Genomic DNA, 27,770 nt, shown 5'->3' with positions numbered 1-27,770 from the left:
GACAAGTGAATAAGCAGGCAGCAAAGCGACACAGACTCTGAGAGAATAGGCAACAGGTTTATATAGAACACCTGGACGGGTGCAGACGTGCAGTGCCGAAGGACCTTTTTCTGTGCTGTAATTTACATTGTTCTTTGTTTTCTGAGTATCAGCAATCCATTCCTCGAGATGATGGCACCATGAGGGGAAAGTGAAGTGTTACAAAGTCGGAACCTTATATATTCACATTGAAGGAGAAAGTGAGGACTGCAAATGCTCGAGATCAGAGCTCAAAATGTGTTGCTGGAAAAGCGCAGCAGGTCAGGCAGCATCCCAGGAGCAGGAGAATCGACGTTTCGGGCATGAGCCCTTCTTCAGGAATCAAAAAGTTCACATTGAAGCATATCTGCGAGATGGGCTGTTCCAAAATGTTTACATGCAACAATTGGTTGTTAAATGAAAACCTGAGGTGTGTTTGCTATTTTGAGAACAATTCAAATTGAACTAATTAATTTAAATTATGCTCAGGATACTGCTTTGACAACATCGGTCTGATGATTGGGAACAATATTGTGGGGGCGTATCAAAACCGGGCATTTTGAAACTTTGGAGAGTGCAATTGTCAGCGATCACCGGAGTAACTTCGGAGAACTGGAGAGCTAACTGACTATTTAAAAACCTACTCACAAAAAAGGCAATCTCTATCTAAGGTGCCTTCTCCAACAAAACAAGCACACAGTAAGAAAGAAAGCAGACAATCCAGGAGATCAGCCGCATTAAGATTAAAGACAGTGGAGAAGGCAGAGTCTCTGGGGACTTGAGTTGAATTTAATGTCATGCTTAATAATTGTGTTATTAGACCAGCATTTTTGTCGATTTCAATCAGATAACAAGTCGTTAAAAACAGGGCTTGGATTTGTGAATAGATTTTATTTCGTTTTCACTATAGAGTTAGAAAAATTAATTCTTATTATTTTCCTTAAGTAGTTGGAATTACGAGTTCTCTGACACCCCAAATTTCAGTGTAAAGTATTTCTAAATTCCTCTTTCTAATGTTGTACGGTTGCTACTGTGTTTCAAGAACTTTTTATTGAACATAGAACACCGAACAGTGAAGCCAAGAACAGGCACTTCGGACATCAAGGTTGTGCTTACTTTTTATCCGACTGGAAGATCAATCTAAACTACATACCCTTAATTTAACTATCATAAAGTGCCTATCCAAGAGTTGCTAATTGCCCGTTAATGTATCTGACTATACCAGCACTTTCGGTGGCGCATTTCAAACAACCACCATTCTCTGTGCGAAGAACCTACCTCTGACATCTCCTGTCAGACTTCCTCCAATCACATGAAAATTATGTCGGTATGTGGCAGCTACATCCATTCTGGGAAAAGGACTTTTTCGATCTATTCTATCTCTGCCTCTCATCATGTCTTCCCCCCCTCAAGTCACCTCTCATACTTCTTCACTCCAATGAGGAAAGCCCAACCTACTCAACATTTCTTCACAAGGCATGCCTTCCACTCCAGGCAGCTTCCTTTTAAATCTCCTGTGCGCCCTCTCTAAAGCTTCCACATATTTCCTTTAATAAGACACCAGAACTTAACACAATATTCCAAAAGTGTTCTAACCAGGGCTTTATACAGCTGCAGCAAACCTCGCCACTCGCCCACATCTTTTATCTCCCTCACTATTCATTTCGAAACATCAAAACCCCAAAGCATCCAAGAACCATTCCTGCTCCTGTGTTATCGAAGTTTCTGAAATAGCCTCAAGATCGGAGCTCTGAGTACTGATCCATACTCTCAGTTCCTGACACTTGTGTTACAATAGACACACTTCAATCCGTCGCACTGACTTCAACATTCCCCATAAACTGTCTATCCTTCCTGACAGATTCTCTGAACGCTCTATCTCCACGTTCATCAGCTACCCCATCTTCTGATCCATCGTTCCATTTCCCATAACATCCATCACATTTTAATTTCGAGTAAGGTACCCAGTCGCATCGCATCTAGATCAGCAATTTTACATTTGCCATTAAAAATAAGGAAGAAAAAGCTCGCTTCTTGGTTGCATGCTTATAATTTGTTTGAGGGTGTATTTTCTAGTCCATATCACTGGAGTGCTTTTCCTGTGCAATAGGCTTGAAGACCTAAACGGATTATCTTTCTCCTTGTCCAGCAGATTCAATGGGCGGATTGCAATCCTCGTATCCCAGTGAAACGAGGTTGAGATGTTAAATGATCTCTTTTCAAACTGTGGAAGTGAGCAGGGTCTCGCAGGACTATTGCATGAATGCTGCCAACACTTTAACAGCGCTATCTCGACTATTGCCCGGATCTTAATGCACATGGATACAGTCTCATTCAGAAGCTGAGGGGTAAAACATTGTTCTGAACATTGCATTATCCTCAGTGAACATTCACAATTCGGATTTTACTTTGTGGTGAGAGATATTACTGAAATAGCTGAAGACGTTTGTTTTGCCAATGCCATTCTGAGGATCTCTTGCTGAGATGGCCAGGGACGGAGATGATTTATGTCCACCAACTATAAACATCTTCCTTTGACTTTTAAACGACTACCGCTCAGTGAGAAGTTCATAATTAATTCGTATTAAGTACAACTTTGTTCGGGTTTCTTAACATCACCATCAATCAAATACTGCCTTGATATGAGGACCAGTCACTGTTGCCTTCGTCTTTGCATTCAATACTTTTGTTCTTATCTATACTTCATGGTGTAGGAGAGGGAAATGCTTTCTTCGGAAAAGGATAGTGAATGTCAGGAATTATCCGTTCCAGTTAGTTGCATCCAGATTACTGCTAGTATTGAAAGAAGAGATTTATGGATTTTGACCGGTAAAAAATTGAGGGGTATGAATAACTGTGCATTAAAGAAGATTTGAGACAGAGTAGACTAGTCATGATCTTATTGTAGGGCAAGGCAGGATTGAAGGAGCAAACAACCTGCTTCTGTTTCGAATGTTCTCATATTCTGTTACTAGAAACTTCGTGGTTTTTCTTTACTTGTAAGTTCCATTATTGGATATCGTAGTCAGGAAGAAGAGAAGATTGTGTAAACCATCTGTGGGTGAGTTATACGGGTTGTATTGACATGACATCTGGATCTATAACATGACCAATGGATGAAACACAATTTGTAAAGAAATGAGGAGCCAAGTTCATACAGAGGTTGGGTATTCCAATTACATTTTCAAAACGACCCCAAACCGTGTGCAATAATACTATTGGATGACTGAATGGTCTCCTACATTTCTGTACAGCAGGTTATAGGAAAACGTAGCCTACAACTTCTCCTGTCTCGCAGATGTGAGGGTCTGAATGGAATTGAGGGATGTATGACTGAGGGGAATGAGTGGGTTATAAGACACTGAGATCATTTTCCACCAGACACGAAGATCGTTACTGATCTGGTTATGGTGTCAGTCCCATTTCAAGCTTTTCCCTGGAGTTGGAGAGTACAGAACTAGAGGGCAGAACACATGCCCTCAACATCCTGTAATGGTAAATGCCTTGCATTTGTTTCGCAATGAAAAATGTCCCCATAAATTCACGAAAGTTAAACAGATTGTAATATATCGAAATTCAGCTAAAGCTGACACTTAAAATATAACGCAAAATCTGGGTATGGTTTAGGTCTTGATCGATGAGTCGCGCCCACGCCTGTGAGCCAAAGATTTGGATTCGATTTCAATTCCAGAATCTGTAATAGTGTCCCTCGCTCTGAAACATAAGGTCTGGACTCAAGACCCGCCAGTTGTAATGGAGTGTCAGAGTATGTCAGAACAGACTGTTAAAAAAACACACATAATAATAATATTCGAGAGTGTGATGCTGGAAACGCACAGGAGGTCAGGCAGCATCCAATGAGCAAGAGAATCGAACTTATAGGCATAAGGCCTTCACTATTTCATGCCTGATGAAGGGACGATGCTAGAAATGTCAGTTCTCCTGCTCTTCACATGCCTGACCTGGTTTGCTCTTCAGCCCCACACTCTCGACCCTGATCTCCAACATCTGCAGTCCCCACTTTCTCCAAGGAGAATAATGTTGCATATTGCTGAATGGTGGCAGTGTCCCTACCTCTGGATCCAAAGGTCTAAATTTAAATCCCACAGAGATGTTTCATATTATGTCCGAACAAATTGATTGAAATTCTTTCATAATTGTGCTTTCATCGAGAACAAAGAGGTGTCATTATCGGATTTCGCAACTTAGACCTTGGCTGACTGAAAGCACAGCCATTCATGTTGATTGGAGTCAAATTTCAAACTATTGAGGTTTACAAAATCGTGAGGGGCATGGATAGCGTGAACAGTCAAGGTCTTTTCCCCAGTGTAAGGGAGTCTATTCGAAAGGCCATATGTTTATGGTAAGATATGGAAGATTTCAAAGGGACCATTGGGTAACTTTTTCGTACAGAGGGTGATGTGTGTATGGAACTAACTGCCAGAGCAAGATGTGGGGGCTGGCAAAACTACAACACTTTATCAGCATCTGAACGTGTATAGGAATAGAAAGGACTGAGAGCGATATGACCCAAATCATCGTAAATGGGTGCAGATTATTTTCGGACATCTGTTCGTCATGGATGACTTGGACCGAAGGGTTTGTTTGCATTTTGTACATCTTTATGATTCAGTGATACAATTGATCAAGTTCGCTTTGTAATCGTAGATAATATTCTTCACTGTCCACTATATCACCAACCTTGGAATCACACGCAAACTTACTAACTATGCCTTCTATATTGTCATCTAATTTATTATTTAAATTGCAAACAAAAGTATACCCAGCACCAATCTGTGTGGAACACCGCTGGTCACAGGCCTCAAGTCCGAAGTACGACAGTCATCAACCACCATGTGCCCGCTGACATAAACAGAAACACACAGAAAAGTGCTTATAGAGACATACACAGACGCAGATAATATAACGCCTTTCGGGCAGAGATGGCTTCATTTTGAGTAATTAGAAGATCAAGGGTTACAGTGACAATGAAGGAGAATTGTGATAAATAACATGGAGAAAGTGAGGACTGCAGATTCTGGAGATCAGAGCTGAAAATGTGTTATGGAAAAGCGCAGCAATCAGGCAGCATCCAACGAGCAGGTGAATCGACATTTCGGGCATGAGCCCTTGTTCAGGAATGATGAAAGTGTGCCAAGCAGGCTAAGTTAAAAGGTAGGAAGGAGGGACTTGGGGGAGGGGTGTTGGAAATGCCATAGGTGGAAGGAGGTTATGGTGAGGGTGATAAGGTGAGGGTGATAGGCCGGAGTGGGGTGGGGGTGGAGAGGTCCAGAAGAAGATTGCAGGTCCGGAAGGTGGTGCTGAGTTCGAGGGTTGGGACTGGGACAAGGTGGGGGGAGGGGAAATGAGGAAACTAGAGAAATCTGAGTTCATCCCTTGTGGTTGGAGCGTTCCTAGGCGGAAGATGAGGCGCTCTTCCTCCAGCCTTCGTGTTGCTAAGGTCTGGCGATGGAGGAGTCCAAGGACCTGCATGTCCTTGGTGGAGTGGGAGGGGGAGTTGAAGTGTTGAGCCACCGGGTGGTTGGATTGGTTGGTCCGAGTGTCCCAGAGGTATTCTCTGAAACGTTCCGCAAGTAGGCGACCTGTCTCCCCAATATAGAGGAGGCCACATCGGGTGCAGCGGATGCAGTAAATGATGTGTGTGGAGGTGCAGGTGAATTTGTGGCGGATATGGAAGGATCCCTTGGGGCCTCGGAGGCAAGTAAGGGGTCAGATCTGGGCGCAAGTTTTGCATTTCTTGCAGTTGCAGGGGAAGGGGCCGGGAGTGGAGGTTGGGTTGGTGGAGGGTGTGGACCTGACGAGGGAGTCACGGAGGGAGTGGTCTTTACGGAATGCTAATAGGGGAGGGGAGGGAAATATATCCCTGGTGGTGGCGTCCATTTGGAGGTGGCGGAAATGACGACGGATGATACGATGTATATGGAGGTTGGTGGGGTGGTAGGTGAGGACCAGTGGGGTTCTGTCCTGGTGGCGATTGGAGGGGCGGGGCTCAAGGGCGGTGGAGCGGGAAGTAGAGGAGATGCGGTGAAAAGCATCGTCAATCACGTCTGGGTGAAATTGCTGTCTTTGAAGAAGGAGGCCATCTGGATTGTTCAGTATTGGAACTGATCCTCCTGGGAGCAGATGCGGGGAAACGAAGGAGTTGGGAATATGGGATGGCGTTTTTAAAGGGGGCAGGGTGGGAGGAGGTGTAGTGCAGTTAGCTGTGGGAGTCGGTCGGTTTATAGTAAATGTCCGTGTTGATTTGGTCGCCCGAGATAGAAATGGAGATGTATAGGAAGGGGCAGGAGGGGTCTGAGACGGTCAAGGTAAATTTGAGGTCGGGGAGGAAGGTGTTGGTAAAGTGGATGAACTGTTCACCCTCTTCTTGAGAGCACGAGGCCGCGCCGATACAGTTATCAATGTAGCGGAGGAAAAGGTGGGGAGTGGTGCCAGTGTAGCTGCAGAAGACGGACTGTTCCACATATCCTATGAAGAGGCAGGCATAGCTGGGGCCCATGCTGTCACCTCCCCTCACCTTTTCCACCGCTACATCAATAACTGTATCGGCGCTGCCTCATGCTCCAACTCATCCACCCCTTGGCTCAACACTTCAACTACCCCTCCCACTCCAGCAAGGACATGCAGGTCCTTGGACTCCTCCATCGCCAGACCATAGCAACACGAAGGCTGGAGGAAGAGCGCCTCATCTTCCGCCTCGGAACCCTCCAACCACAAGGGATGGAATCAGATTTCTCCAGTTTCCTCATTTCCCCTCGCCCCCACCTGGTCTCAGTCCCAACCCTCGAACTCAGCACCACCTTCTTAACCTGCAATCTTCTTCTGGACCTCTCCACCCCCACCCCACTTCGGCTTATCACCCTCACCTTATCACCCTCACCTTAACCTCCTTCCACCTATGGCATTTCCAACACACCTCCCCCAAGTCCCTCCTCCCTACCTTTTATCTTAGCCTGCTTGGCACACGTTTCTCATTCCTGAAGAAGGGCTCATGCCCGAAATGTCGATTCTCCTGCTCCTTGGATGCTGCCTGACCTACTGTGCTTTTCCAGCAACACATTTTCAGATGTGTTTAATAACATGTCAGTCATGATCGAACAGCAGAGTAGACACAATGGACCAAATTGCACAACTTTGTTCCAATTTCTTATGGTCTTAAGGTAACGAAAATGTCTTCCCAAGGGAGCAGTGCAGGTTGTGTTTGATAAATACTTTACTGAGCAGAGTCAATGGGAATGTGCAATCGGTTTGAGAGTCAAAATGATGTAGTTTTCTTCCAATTAGTTTTGCCCATTTTTCTCAAAAATGGAGGTGACTTGCTGCGGGGTGAACAAACTTGAAAATTTCAGAATGCTCATTCAAGACGAATTTTTTTCTCCTTTGTAATGTGCTCATTCTCGGAAAACAGTGAGGACTGTGTTATTGAAGGTTTTCAAGCTAAGCTCGACTTAACATTAAATCTTTCCCCTCTTAACCTATGCTATCTAGCTTTGGACGACTGCAGTTCAGGAAAAATACTTTGTATATTTACTCTATCCATGCCCCCAACTGACTTTTCAGGTCACCCCTTGAAAGACAATTGTTTAATTTAATGTGTAGGGAATGTGACCATTTTTCTGTACAGCACCCACAGCCAGACATGAAGTTCAGGACTAACATTATCTGTGTTGGTGGTTTTGTGAAAGGTATAAATAATAACCAGGTTAATAGGATCTCTCCTTTCTTCCTTATCACATGTTCGGTGAAAATTGAGGACATGACTGATCGGGCAGGTGAAATTAATTGCTGCATTTGAAAGACGTCGTTTTTAACTGTTCAGCGTTCTACTGAAATGTTAGTGTACTCCTGTGCTTCTCTTTTAAACTCTCAAGGATCAGCACAATTAACAGTACACGCTCTACTGATGATATGACCAGTAATTGCCGTATTGGAGTGTGACTAAGCTTCGAAACACCTCGACAAACAACTACACAGCACTGGGAGAAACAGTGCAAACTTTCTTGGCTGCTGCATAGGAACAGGGGAGCCCAAGCTATTGAAAGGACATATGGTGAAAGGATCATTGTTCATATTCAGATTGGAAAGCTGTAAACAGAGGAATTCTTCAGGGATAAGTGTGATGTCATCAGCAAGTTACAATTTCGATGAATGATTTTGATGAATGGACTGAATGGATTAGGACTCGATTGGCTCATGCAACAGGAGAGTTTTTCAAAACCATGTCAAGTGGAGGCAGAGCATCTGCAATGGTATTCAGAGAGGGGAGTCGATTGAGGAATCCTTCAGAAAAAAAAGGTCAATTTGTGCTTATGCGATGATTCTGTTTTAGGGAAAGAATAAAACAACAGTGAATTATATACCTGGAGAGGAATCGTCGAATTCAGTAGTGCAGAGGGATTTGTGTATCCTCGGCCTTGAATCACAGCACGTCAGTCTGAAGATGCAGAATGTGATTTGGAAGGTGAATGAAATTATGCTGCTTGATGGAAAGGGTATGAGGTATAATCTTAGGAATGTTTGACTGCATCTGCACAGGGCATTGCTGAGAAAACATCCGATATACTGTGTGTAGTTGTATTTCCCTGAACTGAAAAAAAAGCACAATGTTTTTCAACACTTTTCAAAGATGTTTCTCCAACATTAGTCTTGGGAAGATGACATTATGTTTTGAAGGATTAACAATTTAGATCTGGGAGTGTGGGATGTACCTACTCTACCATACAAAATCTTGAGGAGACTGTAACCATTGAATGCCTGATGGATCGTTGTTCGTATACGGGAGAAGAAAACTGGGGAAGTAATTTAAGAATAAGAAGCATTTATTTTAGTACAGGTAACGTGAAGATATTAAATGATTTGTTTTAAATTACGTAGGAGTAACTAAACATCGTTTCAAATCAAGCGGGGCCATTTTTTGCTAAGGAAATGGCCCTGTGTACGGCAGCAGCAAAGATGCACCTACATGGAGCAGGAGATATGACGGAGTTATACAGTTCATGCAAAGTTCAAGGACATATCACGTGATTCCGGCTAACATTCGTATGCGATACAACTGTGAGAGGTAGAAAATGTAGCATGCCTGCAAAGCAACGGCCTATTGCTCCCTCTCTGTCTTTGTGTTACTTCTCACTTGGATTTGTGTGTGCTGAAAACTCGTCAGCCACCTTTACAACTCATGGAAAATTCCAGACGAGGATTCAGTGGAATCTCCCCACTACCTGAAGCAAGGGGAATATAACTACATACAACTGTTCGACAAAGAACTCCCATTGCCAGCAGCTTATGTGAGCAGAATAACTTCAGAAGCTGAAAAAATATGGGACAATCTCTCATTTTACGTCTTGTCATGAGTTCAGCTAATATTTGACCAAAATTCTTTCAAGCTAATATTCCGCTGATATCTTGTTTTCAGTTTGTCATCAAATTGGTGCGCTAACGCATGTGTTTGTGTGCGTGCATGCATATGTCTAAGTGTTCATCTGCATTTTGAGAAATGGAAATATCTATGTGCATGTTTTGAAATTCCAAACTGAATGTCATTCATCTTTCCATCATAATTTGAGCAAAGTTCCTTTTGTCATAAATTTATCAATTTTAGCTGATTAAAGAAACCTGTCTGACTTGTTTCTAACAATGAACTTGACCCAGTGTGAGACCAGCATTCTTGGTCACATTGCCAACCTGATTATATTTTTAATCTGCTGTTACAAGTGAAGGAGTGAAACTAGGAAAGGAAACAGTGATTCGAAAACACTGGGAACTACAGAACGTTGAGCCTGAAGTCAGTAATGCCGAAGTTGGCGCGGATTCTGTGGATATACATCGGTATTGAAAGGCAACGACTAATTAGGTGCAGCCAGGATTGTTTATTATGTTTAAAAGCGTGTCTCACAATCTGGATGAAGTTTTTCTAGGACGTGACAAAGAAGATTGATGAAGGCAGCGTGATAGATGTTATCGATATGGACTTCAGCAAAGTGTTCAACAAGATTCTACATGGCAGACAGATTATTAAAGTTAGGTCAGTTGGGATCTGGGGCAGTTAACCAATTGAAGGCAATATTGGCTTGGAGGTAGGAGACATAAGGTGGTGGTTAAAGCTTGTTTTTCTGACTGGAAACCTGTGACCAGTGGTTTGCCATACGAATCAATGCTAGGTCCACGATTTTTCGGCATTTCGTTAAAGACTTTCGATCATAACATCGGAGGTGTACCTCATACGTTAGGAGATAACATCAAGATATATGGTGCAGTGAACAGTAAAAAATATTCCTTCAGTCTTTAACGAGAATTTATTCAGATACGAAAATGGGCCGAGGCATGGCAGATGGAGTTTAATTTGAATAATTATGAGTTGTTGCATTTGGGTAAGGTACAGCGGGGGAAGACTTGCACAATTAATCATAGTGTCCTTGGTAAATTTGCCGAACAAAGAGACCTGTGGTGCGGGTGCATAGTCCAATGGACGTGAATTCGCAGGTAACACAGGTTGGTGAGGAGCACGTTTGGCACACTTCGCTCATTCGCTCAGAGCTTGTGAGTACAGGAGTTGGGAGGTAATGTTGCAGCTGCACAGGCCATTGGTGAGACAACTTTGTGCGATTTGGTCCTCTCTGCTGCGAAAATCAAGGGCAGGTGTGTACTCCTCCCGCAGCGGGTGTTCTTTTTAATCTGACGGGAGAAAGGTGAGCGCTGTACTATCAATCAATGGGATGAGGAGTGGCAGATGGAGCTTAATTTGGATAAGTGCAAGATATCTCAATATGCTAAAACATACATAGGCAGGACTTTTTCAATTAAAGTTATGTTCTTTGGCAATGTTGCGGAACAGAGACATCAGCCGACCGGTAGAATTACTTGAGGTTTGTATCATCTATGTATAGATTGGTTACGAAGGCATTGAGCATACTTGCCTTCGTTGCTCAGAACTTTGAGTTTAGAATTTGGGACTTCATGTTGAGGCTTTCAGAAGCTTGGTGAGGCTGCTTCTGAAGTACTGCATTAAGTTCTTGTTGTAAGCAGTAGGAGGACACGATTAAATTGGAGCGGGTTCAGAGGAGATTTAGCAGGATGTCTGTGGAAATGGATGGTTTGTCTTACAAGGAGATGTTGGATAAGCTTGGACTTTTTTCCCCTGGAACACAGGAGGTTGAGAGGTGACCTTACAGAGGTTGTAAAATCATGAGACGTACAGATAAGGTAAATGAAAGGTGACTTTTCCAGAGGGTGAGTAATATCTGGGTAAGCTATTTTATGGTGAGAGAAGGAAATATTTTTAAGAACATGTGGTGCAATTACTTTGCACATGAGTAGTGCAATTAAGTTCCAGAGGAAAGGTTGTATGCCTGTACACTTACAACATTTAAAAGACATTTAGATCAATATGTTTTAAGAAATCAATTTGGACGTTGCTGTCAGCTGCTGCCCTCCCCGTCTCCCTCTCTGAATGAATACCTTTTGGTTTTCATCCTCCATCAGAAGAGGGTGGCATTGCATCGCTTTAAACAACAGAAAAACTGTCGGACCTACCCACAGAGACACACACGCACAAAAATACCACTAATAACAGAGATACATGGTGCCGATCAGGGTTTCTCTTCCTCCGTGGGTTGTTAATATTTCATTCACTCCAACGGTGTAATCAGAATTTCTATTGTTCTGTTGACAGCATATCTATAATTTGAATCGCTCAAGAGTGATTGCGTCAGCATTTCACTTGGTCCCACGAGTGGGTGTGGTAGTATTCCAGTTGCTCCACAGGCACTGTGACTCTGTGACAACTTCAATGCTTGTGAATAGCAGCAAACTTGAAATTATTTCAATGTTTGTGGAGTAAAATGTAGACATCAAACAGGACAGCAACACGTTGATGTAATGTTCACTTATACAGCAAATGAGGATCGATGCAGAGCAGGGTAAGATGATGCACTTTGGTAGGAAGCACATTGAAAGACTACAAAAAAAAGTGTGTATAGTGATAAAGGGGGTTTAGGATCATAGCGTCCGGGGTGTGTATGAGAACAGATTATTGTAGATGTTATGACAACTGGGGAGGGCAGTCAATCGAACATATTATTTTCCGCATCTGAACTGTTTAGAGGAGGAAGTTTAGTAGGAAGACTTCGAGCTCACTTTGTGTGATGTCATCGACATGGTGCATTGAAAGCTCTCCCTTCCACCCACCGAACAGTGTAAATTCCAATTGTATTAGATCAACACAAATGGGAGATGGCATCACGGCCATGCCTTCTCCGTTGTGCGCTGTAGAAATGGAATTTACAGTGGGTTTAAATTGAGAATTTCCCTTCAATGAACATTACTCCTTACTCGTCTGGTGGGATGTGAATGTTTCAGAACCTCCACACGGATCGTCACTTTCATGTCCGACCAACGTACTCCCTACATAGCTGGTGTGAGTGGGTGTTCGGGAACGAATATAGAGCACTCCACCACCCGGCTTAGTCCTTTCTGTCTTATTACAGGTTATTTCATCTGGAATGAGAGAAAGAGAGGGAGGGTCGGATTGCGTGCTGTTACTGCTATTGCTGTTGCAGTTAGGGGATATGGGGAGGTGTCAGGAGTGTGAGAGTCGACGTGTTGAATCCCTACAGGATTATTAGTTCGAAGATATATTGAAAACGGTAGCTAAAGAGCGAGAAAATGCTGCATGCAGTAGTCAATGTGGTGAAGCATGAGCCTCGTTCGGGAGTAGTAGAAAAAACAGATATACAGTGCGTGTGAGGGAGAAAGTGATGCATATCCTGGAAGAGAAGGGCAAGTTATTGAAGCTTGTCTTGTCTTGCTGTATATTTCCTTATACCACAGTAATTCCATTAGGTTGGATGGTGAGCTCAGATCATAATCGATGGGTGTGTGGGTCTGATCTCCTCTGGGAAGAGAATGATCTTCCTCTGTCCTCGTCCATCTACCACGATAGCTGTGTCCTTGCCGGTAAATCGTGTTGCGATTGCCCCTTGTTTGCCAAACTCAGCATAAACCATGCAAGACAGCTGCAAAATGAGGAAGCTCAACAATGTGACAATTGGCCTTTTAGAGATGGCTCCAGTGCCAGGAATCACGGAATATTTAGGGGCAGCCGGATGATAGTGTGTGCCTCCAGCCATTATGCATGGGAGAATCGGATTGGCACTGAATAAAGGAGACAATATTGGGGTATTTAGTTAATCAGATGAATTCGATCAGATGACATCAGAAAACTAGTCTGCCATGTGTTAGTGATCCCTCTCTCACATTCAACAAAAATGTAACTGAGACAACATATTGTCAGAATCAGTTCAATGAGTTGAAACTCTGCTGAACCTGCTCCCAGTTACTAAGCTGCAGAACAACTGCTCATCCAAAATTCTCCAAGGTTTGAACTCACAGCAATGTCTTGATCATTCATAATTCCTGGAACTAATAGCCCATGTTACAAGATGCATTCGAAATGTGTTTTTTTTAATCTCAGCATTCTGAAATCTGTGACCATTCTTACAAGACAATGCTTCTCAATCTCCCCCTTCTGTCAATTTCCCAAAACCCTCCAACTTGTAGCATGATTGTCTGGGAGTGATATTCATACCCACAGCACCCCTTCACACGGCACAATTGAGATGTGGTGCTGCAAATGGATGTGAGCTGCACATCCTGTCACTTGCAGCATGGGCATCATGTTAGTGTGGATGTGCAGAGGGATCTTGTAGTCCATGTACATAAATCCCTGAATGTTGCCACCAGGTTGATAGTGTTGTCAAGGAGGTGTACGATGTGTTAGCTTTCATTGGTAAAGGGATGAAGTTCCATAGCCGCAATATCATGCTGCAACTATATAAAACGCACTTGGAATATTGTGGACTATTCTGTTCGCCATATTTCGTGAAGGATGTGGATGCAGTAGAAAAGGTGCAGAGGAGATTTTGCCAGGTCTGCAGGGAAGGTCTTAGGAGGAAAGGCTGAGAGACTTGGGTCTGTTCTCATTGGAAAGAAGGCGGCTAAGAAGGGATTTGATAGAGACATACAAGATGATCAGAGGATTAGATAGGGTAGACAGTGAAAGTCGTTTTCGTCGGTGATGACGTCAGCTTGTACAACGTGGCATAACTACAAGTTGAGGGGCGATAGATTTAAGACAGATGTCAAAGCCAGGTTCGTTGCTCAGAGAGTGATAAGTGCGTGGAATGCCCTACCTGCCAATGTAGTTAATCAGCCACGTTAGAGAGATTTAAACAATCCTAGGATAAGCTCATGGATGATGATGGGATAGTGTTGGGGACGAGTGAGAATAGTTCATGGGTCTGCCAAACTTGAGGGTCGAAGGGCCTTTTCTGCGCTGTATTATTGATTGTTAACTTTTCAGAGAAAGCGAAAGCAAATTTCTGCGTTTAAAACCCCACATGAGCTACAATCATTCAAAGTGATGCCCTTGCAAAAGGAGAACGAAAAGGCCACATTCCAAAGCCTCATCAACGGATTGGTGGCTGGGTTAGGAAACTGTGCAGTCAATCTGGACCGTCTTTGGTGTGACATGGAAAGATGATATGGAGCAGTTGGCAGAGCTTGTTGAACGATTAAGAGGAATAAAACTGATAACAATCTTAAGTAAAACAGAATTTGTGAAAACAGATTTGAGTTCCTGGGACATAACATCAGTCATGACACGTAGATCCAAATGAACGCAAAGAAAAAGACTTTTGATGAATTTCCACGAACAACTTCGAAGCAAGAAGTGCTTCGATTTGATGGACTAAGCAGAGTTTATCGGAAGTTGCAAACTTCAACAGCATAGTGGCACCGCTAACGGCTTTGCTGAAAAAAAAGCAAAACATTTCTGAGGACAGAACAATTCCAGGAGGCATTTGACAATTAAAAAGCAGTATTAACCACATCACCATTTTCAGCTATGCAGACCTTTTTGAAACACTTCAAAGTTGCATTTGACGCTAGTGTAATAGGAGTTGGAGCTGTATTGCTACAAGCAGATGACAATGGAATTGAAAGGCCAGTTGGTTACTCAACACTCACCAGAGAAATGCCCTACCATCGAAAGGGTATTATTTTGTTCAGTATCGGCGTTACAACATTTTAATATTTTAATATTCTTATGATGAACAGTGTGGCATGTACTGTTGGGTCCATTAATCACAATTTTCTTACTTTACTGGAACGATTTAAAGGTAAGAGTAAGAGACTATTCCGTTGGAGTCATATGTTACAGACTTTTACTTTAAATATTGTAAGAATGTGATATCACATGAATTATCGTGGAATTAACGGATAAAGTATCGATAAGATTGAACAGATACCAATGTTATGTATATTTGTATGCAGAAATTAATATGAATATTGACAAATGTCTTACGTATTTCTTTGTACTGAAGTTAAGAAAAAAGCCAACTTTTCATAATGGTGGTACATTTTGCTTTCTTAAGGGGAGGTGTTATGAAGTTGAAACGATGTACTGTACATTTAAGACAGAGTTACGGTTCTTTTATACTGAGAGTGTGCAGAGACCTGACGTGTGACTGACTAGCACTCTCAGACTGTGCTGGAAAATTGAAAATATGCAGCATTTGGCTGTGAAACAAATACCTGAGTTTTGGTTGCTCAGTTTTACAACATTTTGAACTTAACCAATCAGAACATATTATGCCGCAAGGTACTAACACCCAATCGAATGTGAATTGATTCTTTTTCGTCAACATCGGACCAATGAAATAATCCAATGATTTAGGTATGAAGAAACTGGCACTTTGAGTGTCAGCCAGACAGAATAACTGACATTGAGAGACTGCCATTCAAGACTGTCTATGAAAGTTCATATAAAACAATATTGTGGGAAAATACCGAAGACTACAGACCCCAGAGACGACAGCTACTGCAAGGTTTTGAAAGTTAAGCTGATGTAATTTTAATAGAGGCATTCATTGGAACACAATATTGTTAAAGTGCTGGAGGTAGATAACAAACATTTTAGATAAAGGAGGCTGAGAGTAGTAATAGTTCACTTTTAGAGGTACAGGATCAATTGATTTTGTTTTCCTTTAGGTAGTGCAATTTGAGACTTTTCCACCACTCACACCTTAACACATTACGAGGCACGGTGAGCATTTAGTGGTGTTTGGTTTAATAGCAGAAGGGTTCACCGCTGTGTCGCACCAAAGGTGCCCAGCATCGTGAGTCAAGGGTACTCGCAGATACCAGTCGCAGGCTTGGACACTATCAGTCAACCCATCGTGGATTTGAGGGTCATGGCACTTTCCCGTAAAGGATAACTTTTTGGATGATTCCTGCTGGAATCTGAGAATTCCCTCGAGGGATTAAGGGTAATGGAAGTGGATGGTACAGCTGTTATCACTTGTACAGCTGGTGGAAAGTTGGTGAGTTGTCCTGAGCTAGTCAGTAGGCGGCACAGGTGGCTGGCAGAGTTGGGAAGAGGGACAGAGAAGAGCTTAGAGAGAGAACGAGAGAAGATGCTGCATTCAGTCGTGTGAGTGCAGGAATATGAACCTTGGTTGGAGCATATTGAAGTAGCAGAAATAGAGTGATTGTGAGTTCACGAAGTGCAGATTGTGGCACTTACCTGGTGGGGTGGAATAGGTCTTTGACCTCCTTCCAACTCAGCTGGGCATTCACATTGAATGCTGTCACCTCACATATCCAGGACTCAACCTGTGACCAACCTGGCAGGATCTGAAATCATGGCCTCTTCTGTCGGTCCGGGAGGAGATACTGTCCCTCTTACACACCATGTCATTCACATGAACCTCAATTGCAACGTGAAGCACCAATTTTACTCCTTCTGCCATGACAAGGGCAGTTTCTCATTGTCAATCCAAGAGTGCAATGCTTTGATGTATGGCACCGGCAACATGGAGGGGAGTCCAGGCGGGGGGTGGGGTGTTGGGCAGTTGTTATGGGAATGAAAAAGGGAAGAAATGCTTATGTTTATGTCAGATGAGAAGAGGGCCCCAGTGGCTGTGCAGCTAACAATTGCAGCAAATTGGGAATGATATCACACAAAAAGTCACTTCGACTTGCTGAGAGTAAAGCTCTATGAAACCCGAAAATATTTTAAAAATGTGTCTGGATCTGCACCTTAAATCCTCCAGTTCCAAGGGAGTCAGAACAGGTGCTTTCTAATGCACGATGATGCGGTGTGTATTTTCTTTTTGTCCCGTAAAGACAGTGTAGATAATGTCCTTCCGTGCTTCATAAAAATTCAAAACTCTCGAAGTTTTGCGACCATTATACAGACAATGTACATGGTTGAGGGGAGTGGGCCGGCAGGAGTAGTATGTAAACTGATTGGCATCACAATAATAGTAATTCCATCCTTGATGCACAATGCTACTTCACTGTGTTGGCGTATTTATCGTTGAAAAGGTGAAAACCATTGAATACCCAGTTCTCTGCCCTAGGCACGTTGCAGCCACATGTCCATGATGGCAGGTATATCGGACTTGTTTCATACTGTATGCTCTGTCATTTAATTTGCCCGGTCTAAAAGAAAGGACGGAATTCGGGGATGGCTGCAAATGCCGGAGACCAGGATGTCTGTCGATTCCAGAGGGGGTTACAGAGATACGAAGTCTTGTGAAGGCTGGGGGACAATACAGGAATATGACTGAAGAAAGTTACAACCAAAATGAAGTTTTAGGTTTGAATTGAACTGGAATTGAGCGGGACTAACCTGATTAATGTGTTGGCTACAACAGCCTTGTAGAAGGAAACCCGACACAGAAACTGACATAAAGTATGCCTGGGCAAATTATCACAACATTTAGCTCTCTGTGCCTGTGCCTGTTGGCACCAGAAATAAAAACACGAACAGGCATAAGGCAGTCAGGTACACGAGGCTAGTCGACGTTGACAATAATATGACATGCAATTGAACTGTCTGCCCACATGGATTATGGTCAATGACGCAGATTCAGTTTACACCAATTCAAAAACATCATGTTCTCATAGCAATAGAATTCAAATGTAACCTTTCAGGAAGTGAGAATTTATTCTGATCTGAGGTTCTACTGAGGAGAACTCTCGTCACGAATTGATATCTGGGAATTGTTTTCTACAGACTCATTTCTGTTGCAGCTGCTCCATTTCAGTATCACGTCAAGAAATAGACACAGACTCTTTGTATAAATTCAGGACTGAACAATCCCCAGTGTATTTCTATTCTGGAAATGATCCTCACAATGAGATAATAGTATTCCAGGCTCCAGAAAAGGATATCATTTGTCCCATCATGTTTACACAGATCTTCAACTGAGCTGATTACCGATTACCTGCTCCTGCCTCCCCATAACCTTACACATTATTTTTAATCGCAATAATCATCCAAACCCTTTTGAATTTCCATCAAACATGCATTTCCAACACCCAAACGGATCCCAACTCCACACCAAGTGATAATGATTTTACGTTTGCCATTGCTTTTTCTTTTGTATTTCAACTGAAATCTGTGCCCTCTCATTCTTGGTCCTTTAATGAGTGGGAGCAGTTTGATGCGACCGAGTTTAGAGAAGATTTTTAACTCAAGTTAATGTTCCGGATGTAGGTTTGCTCGTTAAGGTTTCGTTGGTCAGGTTAATGTTAATTGATGTAAAAGGACTGTCACATCAAAGGAGACCATAATTTTATTCTGTTCTATCTTAGTGTCTTTGATGATTTTAAGGAACTCTAGGGTGAACTGGATGGTGTGCCGTGAGTCATCTGCTAAGTGTTTTAGTCTTTGGTGTGTCTTCCTGGCCAATCTGTAAGTTGTTGTTCCAGGTAGAGAGACTATGGGTCTGTTGAGGGCTCCTGTTTGGTGAATCTTGATAATCTGTAGAAGCACGGCGTGTCAGATCCGTCTGGTGTCATGTTTTAGAAGTCAGTCTTATTTAATTCTCCTGATTTCTGAAGTTCTTTCAGTATGGCAGTGTATCGGTTCTCTAGTTATGGTGTCCATTATGTCTCCTTGTTTATTAGTTTTGGCACATGTAACTCGTGCATTCGCTTTTGCAATGTAGTCTCTTCGATTTGAAATGACTGTCAAGCGTCCTTTGTCTGCAGGTAGGATATCAATGCTTTTACACTTTTTAGTCTTTCTGGTGCTTTCCTTTCTTGTGTATTGAGAGTGTTTCCTTTTTTTTCTGTTTACATTTGGTGCGACTACCTGTCTGGTAGTTTGCTGGATTTCGTCTGTGAGTCGGTTGTTTTGTAGTATGGTTTCTGATGCTGTTAAGAAATCTTTCTTGTCTGCATCCTGCCAATTGTAATTTAATCCTTTTACTAAGACGGGTTTTTTCAGTGTCTGTTAAGGCTCATGCAGATAAGTTTTCTTTTATCCATACTTTTGTGTTGTCAGTGCTGTAACTTCGTGTAAGTTTGTCGAGTTTTATATCTGCAGGTCTAGTTTTTTTTTTTCATTTTCTGTGTTTGTCGCCCTCCCATATCTATGGCTTGTTGTACTGCGTCTGTCCATTCATGGCTTGTTGCCGATTGAGTAAAGATTTTTGTTGCAAAATTTCCCAGTTGTATTTATGGAGTCTGTTGTGGGCAGCATTAATCAGTTCTCTGAGCATTCTGACGCCGTTTTGCTCTGGTATTATTTTAGCTAGTGGGGTGTTAAGGTGAGGTTTGTATTTAAGACATTTAGGTAGTACCTATTTTCTTAGGCATTTGTGCAGGAAATACACCTGTTCATTGGTGGCAATTCGTCTGATGACATTCGTCTGATGACATTTTTGAGCATTTTTAGCGTATTGCCCCCAGGGGTATTAGCGAGTTTCGAGAAGATTTTTAGCTAAGATTGAGGTTCTTGATGTAGGTTTTCTCGCTGATTTGGAAGGGTCATTTCTAGACTAGTTACACGCTACTAGTTAACATCTTCATTGGGCCGCCAGGCGAAACACTGCTGCTGATTCCTGCTTTCTGTTTATATGTTTGTGTTTCTTTGGTTCGTGATGCTATTTCTTGTTCTTTATCTCAGGGAGTGGTAGATGGGGTCTAACTCGGTGTGTTTGTTGATAGATTCCTGTTTGAAATGCCATGCTTTTGGGAATTCTTGTGCATGTCTCTTTTTGCTATATCCTAGGCTGGATGCGTTGTTCCCGTCTAAATAGTGTCCTTCCTTACCAATAAGCAAGGATGCTAGTGAGAGAGTGTCATGTCGTTTTGTGGCTAGTTCATATCCTACTAGCTAGTTTTCTGCCTGCTTGTCCAAACTAGTGTTTGATGCAATCCTTGTACGGTATTTTGTAAATGACTTTAGTTTTGCTTGCTGTCTGTGTAGGGACTTTCAACAGCTGTATTAGTACTGTATTAGTGTGTTGTTGCGTTTGTGGACCACCATGATGCCAAGGGGTCTGAGTAGTCTGGCAGTCATTTCCAAGTTGTCTTTGATGTAGCGGAGAGTGGCGAGGGTTTCCGGACGTGTTTCGTCTGCTTGTTTGGGTGTGTTGCTGAGAAATCGCCGGACTGTGTTCATTAGGTACCCATTATTTTTGAATACATGGTATAGGTGGTTTTCCACTGCTTTGAGCAGTTCCTCTCTGCTGCAGTGTGTGTTGGCTCTTTGAAATAATGTCCTGATGCAGCTTCTTTTGTGGATGTTGGGATGATTGCTTTTGTAGTTCAATATTTGGCCTATATATGTTGTTTTCTTGTGGACACTGGTTTGAAGTTCCCCATTGGCTTCTCGGTCTACTGTGATATCGATGACAGACAGGTTGTTGTTGTTTTCCTCCTCTTTTGTGAATTGTATGCCAATAAGGTTATTATTGATGACCTTGAAGGTTTCTACTAATTTATTTCGTTTAGTGCTGACAAAGGTGTCATCCAAAGATTGGGTGGATGGTTAGTAGAGCTGTTTGTTCGAGTCTCTGCATTACTTCCTCTGCTAATAACTCTGATATCAGAATCCCATGGGTGTTCGGTTGGTTTGCCGATAGGTTTTGTTGTTGAAAGTGAAGTGTGTGCGGTAAGGCATAGATCCAATAGCTTGACGATACTGTCAATGCTGATGAAGTTACTGGTTTTTGGTATATGCGTCTTTGGGTCTTATATTAGTATTGTTTCCTTGGCCAAAGGTTAATGTTGATTGATATAAACGGGACTGATACATCAAAGGAGAAAATTCTTTCATCCTCTTCGTTTGTAGAGTCTTTAATGATCTTTCCACTCTAGGGTGGACTGGATGGAGTGACGTGAATATTCTACGAAGTGTTTTAGTCTTTGGTGTCGTTCCTTTGCCAATCTGTAATTTGGTGTTCCAGGTAGTAAGATCATGGTTCTGGGGCGGGGTGGGGGGGGAGGGGGGGGGGGGCGTTCTCCTGGTTTGTGAATTTTGGTTAATCTGTAGAAGCGTGGGTTGTTGGATCCGTTTGGTTTCATTTTTTTGGAAGTCGGTCTTATTTTGTTCGCCAGATTTCTGAAGTATTTTGAGTAGGAATGAGATTCTGTTCTCTAGCTGTGTGGTCGAGTCTACCGCTACCTGTTAGTAAGTGTTGGTATCTGTAAGTAGTGTGTTCGCTTTTTCAATGTAGTCTCCTAGATTTAGAATGACTGTCAAGCGTTCGTTGTCTGCAGTTAGGATAGCAATGTATTTTTTTAGTCTTTCCACGGCTTTCCTTTCTTTGTGGATTCAATGTGTTTCCTTACTTTTACCTGCTTAATGTTGGTGTGATTACCTATCTGGTATTTTGCTGGGTTTCGTTTCTGAATTGGTTGCTTTTCTTTAAGTAATAACTAAAGTCAGTAAGGAACTAGATAATGAAGTCAACGTGACGAAGAGTAAGAGTAGGCAGGGAGCAGATAATGAATGCAAAGGGACTGGTGATCTGAGGTACATTTGTTTTATTGCAAGAAGTGCAGTCGATATTCCACATGCACTTAGGGCTTGGATTAATACCTGAGAGTATGATGTTATTGCTATTACTGAGAGTTGCTTAAGGCAAAGGCAAGATTGACAACTAAGCATCCAAGGATATCGATGCTTCAGAAGGGATGGAGAGGGAGATAAAACGGGGTGGAAGAGTTGCATTACTGGACAGAGAGGATATCACAGTTTTCGTGAAGGAGGGCATTATGGAGGACTTGAGCAACGAGGTAATGTTGGCGGAGAGGCTGGATTACTGGCCTCCTAAAAGCGATCGTGACAAACAGGTAAAAATATGTCTACAGCTTATGGACAGATGTAGGAGGTACAGGGTGGTGGTGATAGCAGAGTTTAATTTTCCAACATTGACTGAGATTCACTTAGCTTTAGAGATCCAGATGCAGCAGAATTTTGTGAGCAACATCCAGGAAGGCTGATTCGAGAATTATTTAAATTGTTTAACTCGGGAAGGGGCCATGTTGTACTTGGTGTTGGGGAATGAGCACCGCCCGGTGATTGATGTTGCAATATGGGATTACTTTGCGAGTAGTGATCACAAGTTTGTAAGCTTTAAAATACTGACGAGAAACTTTGGGGCGGCACGGTGGCTCACTGGTTAGCACTGCTGCCTCACACCACCAGGGTCCAGGTTTGATTCCAGCCTCGGGGAACTGTCTGTATGGAGTTTGCACATTCTGCGTGGGTTTCCACCGGGTCGTCTGGCTTCCTCCCACAGTCCAATGATGTGCACGTTAGGTGAATTAGCCTATAGTGGGAGCTACATTAGTCAGAGAAAAATGGGTATAGGCTTGTTGCTCTTCGGAGGGTCGGTGCAGATTGATTATGTAAAGTGTGGAATCAGGCCCTTCGGCCCAACAAGTCCACACTGACCTGCCAAAGCGCAACCCACCCAGACTCATTCCCCTATATTTACCCATTCACCTAATACTACGGGCAATTTAGAATGCCCAATTCACCTAACTGATTGGGCCAAAGGACCCGTCTCCACACTGTCGAGAATCTAATCTACTCAAAGACGAGAGCGGTTTTAAAGAAAGAGAGCTAAGCTGAGGAAAGGCCAACTATACTAAAATTCGGTAGGAGCTGGGGAATGTAGATTGGGAGCAGTTGTTTGAAGGTACATCTGCATCTGATCGGTAGGAGGCTTTTGAAGAGTAGTTGATCAGAGTGCAAGAGAGACACGTTCCTGTGAAAATGAGGTATAGAAATTACAAGGTTATGTAACCATGGATGACAGGTTAAATTGCAAGACTAGCTAAGCAGAAAAAGGAAGCATGCATAAGATCCAGGCTAATGAAGACAGATAAAGCTTTGAAAGAACATCGAGAATGTACGGGTAAACTGAAGTAAGGGATGAAGCGGGCAAAAAAGGGATCATGATATTCTTTCCCAAATAGGGTTAAAGAAAATCCCAAAGTCTTTTTTTCCTTATCAAGGAGCAAGAGGGTAACTGCAGTAAGGATTGGTGAAGGACAAAAGCGGAAAGTTAAGTGTGGAGACAGAGACACCGGATGAGAATCTCAACGAGAACTTCGACTCGTATTCACTGAGGAGAGGGAGATGATGGATGATGAGTTAAGGCGTAGATGTTTGCTTACTGTAGGGCAAGTCGGCATAAGGAAGGCGGAAGTGCTGTATATTCTAAAAGACATTAAGTTGGACAATTTCCCAGGTGTGGATGGGAACTATCCCAGGTTACTGAGGGAAACAAGACAAGAAATAGCTGAGGTCTGATCAGATATCTTTGCAGCAACCTTGAACACAGGTGAGATACTGAAGTATTGGAGAACTACTAATGTTTTCACCTTCTATATGAAGTGCAGCAGGGTTTATACAGGTAAACACAGACCGGCGAGCCTGACCTCAGCTGTAGGGAAGCTGCTGGAGAAGTTACTGAGGGAATGGATCATTTACCATTTGTAAGAAAATGGTAAATTTTCTTATCAGTGATAAGTAGCATGGTTTTTTTGCACCAATCGTCATGTCTGCCAACTTAACAGAATTCCTTGAGATTGTGACAAAGTTGATTGTTGAGGGAAGTGATGTATATGTCATATACATGGACTTCAGTAAGGCGTTTAATCAGGTTCCCCTTCGGAGGCTGATAGAGAAAGTTAAGTTGCATGCAGTCCAGTCTGTACCACTTAGATCGATTAAGAACTGGCTCGGCAACAGATGACAGACAGTTGTAGTGGAAGGGAGTATCTCAAAATGGAGAACAGTGACAGGGATACGTGTTGGGACCACTGTTGTTTGTGATATGCATAAATAATCTGGAGGAATATATACATGGTCGGATTAGCAAATTTGCAAACGACACTAAGACTAGGGAGTAGCAAATAGTAGAAATATCTGCCAAAATAAAACAGAATATAGGTATATTGAGGAGGAGGGCGTGGAAATGGTAGATGGAGATCAATATGTGCAAATGCGAGGTGATGCATTTTAAAAGATCCAATTCAATAGTGAACAATACAGTAAAAAGGAAAAGTCCTGTGGAAATTGATGCACAGAAAGGTCTGCATGTTTAGATCCATTGTACCCTGAATGTGGCAGCTCAGCTCAATAGAGTGGTCAAAAAGTGACACGATATGCTTTCCTTCATCAGACAAGGTATTGCGAACAGAAGTTGGCAGGTCACGTTATAATTGCATAAGACTTTGTTCGGCCATATATGAAATGCTGCTTTCAGTGCTGGTCGCCACGTTCACAAAATGGTTTGGCTGATTTGGAGAGGGTGCAGAGGAGGTTGACGAGGGTACTGCCTAGTATGGAGGGTGCTAGCAACGAAGAGAGTTTGAATAGATTAGTTTTATTTGAATTATGAAGACGGAGGTTGAGGGTGGACTTGATTGAGATCTACAAATTCATGAGAATTACAGATAGTGTGAATACTAACAAGCATTTTCCAGAGTGGGGAATCAATTACTAGGAATCAGGAGTTCAAAGTGAGGGGGGGGGGGGGGGGAGTTTCATGGAAATATGCGTGGAAAGTTCATCATGAGTGGTGGGTGCCTGGAACGCATTACCAGCTGACATGGTGGAGGCGGGAATAATAGTGTGATTTCAGATGTATCTAGACAGATACATGAACGGTCATGGAGCAGAGGGATACAGATGCTAAGAAAAAAAGGTTCACATGAAGGATCTGGAAAGGTGCAGGCCTGGATGGCAGAAGGGCCTATTCCTGTGCTGCAATTTTCTTTGTTCGTTGTTCTTTATTCTTTATTCTTGTTCAACCTACATACCACCCTGACTTGGAAATATGCAGCCGCTCTTTCACAGTCGTTGATTCAAAATCCTCGAATTTCCTGCACCCCAGCATTGTGAATGAACCCGCAGCAAGTGGACTGCAGCAATTCGACACGGCAACTCAACACCCCCTTCTCAAAGGCAAATGGGGATGGGCTGTCAATGCTGGCCAGCCAGGGATTCCCAACACCCACAAATGAATTAAAAAATCTTCAACGACATGTGCACATATTCCAACCTACCCAGCTCCCCCGCCCCACCCCACCCCCGCACGTCATTCACAACTGTTCCCTTTCTGAGTATATAACTTATAATATATTGTCTTAATGTAATTACTGGAACATTGCACTGTCTCGTGCTTCCCTGTGCAGAAGGTCATCTATCACCTCGCTGCTCACTGTACCAACTTTTCAATAGCTTATTGTTTTTTGAAATGTCTTCTCCACAGTTCAAATGCACATCGTTCTGATATTTACAATAAAACTCTCGCTGTGCCCCAAAATGTTCCCCTACTAACATTGAATCTACTTTTTTTTTTCCAATGCCCAAGTCCAACAGTACAACCACTCTTCTCTTGTACACATATTCCTGAAGAAAGCTATCCTCCATGCAGTTAAAGGAGCATTTGTCTGTCATTGCTCTGGCGTTAACAGCATCCCAGTCTGTATCTAGATAATTTAATCTTTTCAGCACAACTATTATGTAGTGTTGCTATTGCTCTCAAATGTCCCGACATATTTATTTTATCCATCCTGTCCACTAGTTGGTGGCCAACAGATAATACCTCACAGTCTAACTGTACACGTTTTTGTTATGTAGCTTCAGCCAGTTTCATTCTGCCCTTGGAGGTTTCCTCTTTCTCACTGACTCATGAATTCATGCTTTACTAAACGATTACTTCTACCCTTCATAATTTCATCTCCTTTCTATCGCTTCTGAATACTTTATACTCAGTAATATTTAACACACATTCCTGTAATTCCTTGAGCCAGCTCTTGTATATCAGTACATCATCAGATTTCCACACACTCATCTACATCTTTAACTCCCCAAAATCGGAGTATTCACATGCATGTAGAGTAACTACGATTTAGAATTTATTCCTTACTCCATGGATGCTGTTATAAATGAGTATCAGCTGCATCTCCATTTATTTGGGCAATCCTGGTACTCTACTCTACTATTACCTTTTGATTCCCATCTCGTCGGCAAGTTAGTTTAAGCCCACACACATGCCTAACAAGGAGCTCACTCCCAGCTCTGCCACTTGCAAACCTGTCCAGCTTGTACAGTTTATATCTTCCTCAGAAGCCGTTCTAATGTCCCAGGAATGTGAGGCCTTTCCTACAGCACCATCGTGCCAGTTAGGTAATAACCGAGTTCTGTGTTTCATTGCACATGGTGCTGGGAGTAATCCAGGGGTTGCTCCTTGCTAACCATTCAGCGAGTTCCAAAAATTTTGATTACCAGACCATGTCACACTTGTCATTGCATGACCATGTCATTCCGACCACCGCAGATGATGATGTCTGGCTTCTTACTGCCCCCTAAACTAATGTACTGCAGGCACAGTGACATTCTTGACTCCGCCATTCTGGAGTTACATTGACAGTTGCAGAATCACTTCAGTCTTCCTCAATTTACTGAATCCCCTCTGACCATTGCTCCTCCGTCCTTCTCCCTCCCCTTCTGTACAATCGTGCCGCTTGTGGTGCCACAAACATGGCTCTGACTGCACTCCCCTGAGCAGCCAGCACCTTCAGCAGCCTCCAAAATGGAAAACTGAATTTTGAGTGTGACCCCAGTCTATTCCTGTATTAACGGACTGTTTCTCTTGGACCGGTAGTGCTGGAAGAGCACAGCAATTCAGGCAGCATCCAACGAGCAGCAAAATCGACGTTTCGGGCAAAAGCCCCTCATCGGGCTTTTGCCTGAAACGTCTATGTTGCTGCTCGTTGGATGCTGCCTGAATTGCTGTGCTCTTCCAGCACCACAGATACAGAATCTGATTTCCAGCATCTGCAGTTATTGTTTTTACCTTGTTTCTCTTGGACTGCCTGGTTGCCCATACCCTTCCTTCTTCCACGCCGTTATGACTGCAGTGTGATCCCCTCTCTTAGTGTGCTATTCACCAATGCTCATCGTCGCACATGTACCACACAGTCTCCTGTCTGAGCTCCAACACCCGGTGGTTCTCCAGAACACCGACTGAGGCTATGATTTATCAATGTAACGGAGCACATTTTCCATATGACCAGTATGTGCTATCGAGTCTTCCATGAAATATACCTACTCGCACTCAATGATGTTTACTACTCATTGCCTTATCCAAGAGTAGCTTAGTGATGTTACTTTATTATGTTGGCTCTGACTTTCACTTGTTCTTGATATTTCTGAGTGGAACCCTTCTTTCAGATGCAGATAAAATACATTGCCTAAGTTCCAGCAAGATAATAAGAGATTATCAGAAAATGAATTTGCAGCTTTTCTCGCATTTCTTTCATACTCAGTGCAGGCAGGTCCCAGCAGCAGAAATGTGTTTCATAGTGACTCCCACGAACTAGTAATCATGGAGCTCCCACACCACTCTGCTCCG

The sequence above is a fragment of the Chiloscyllium plagiosum genome, unplaced genomic scaffold, assembly GCF_037043375.1.
Source record: "Chiloscyllium plagiosum isolate Xiang-an unplaced genomic scaffold, Cpla_swu_hap1 HiC_scaffold_46, whole genome shotgun sequence".
NCBI classification, from domain to species: Eukaryota; Metazoa; Chordata; class Chondrichthyes; order Orectolobiformes; family Hemiscylliidae; genus Chiloscyllium; species Chiloscyllium plagiosum.
This window is presented reverse-complemented; position numbering follows the sequence as displayed.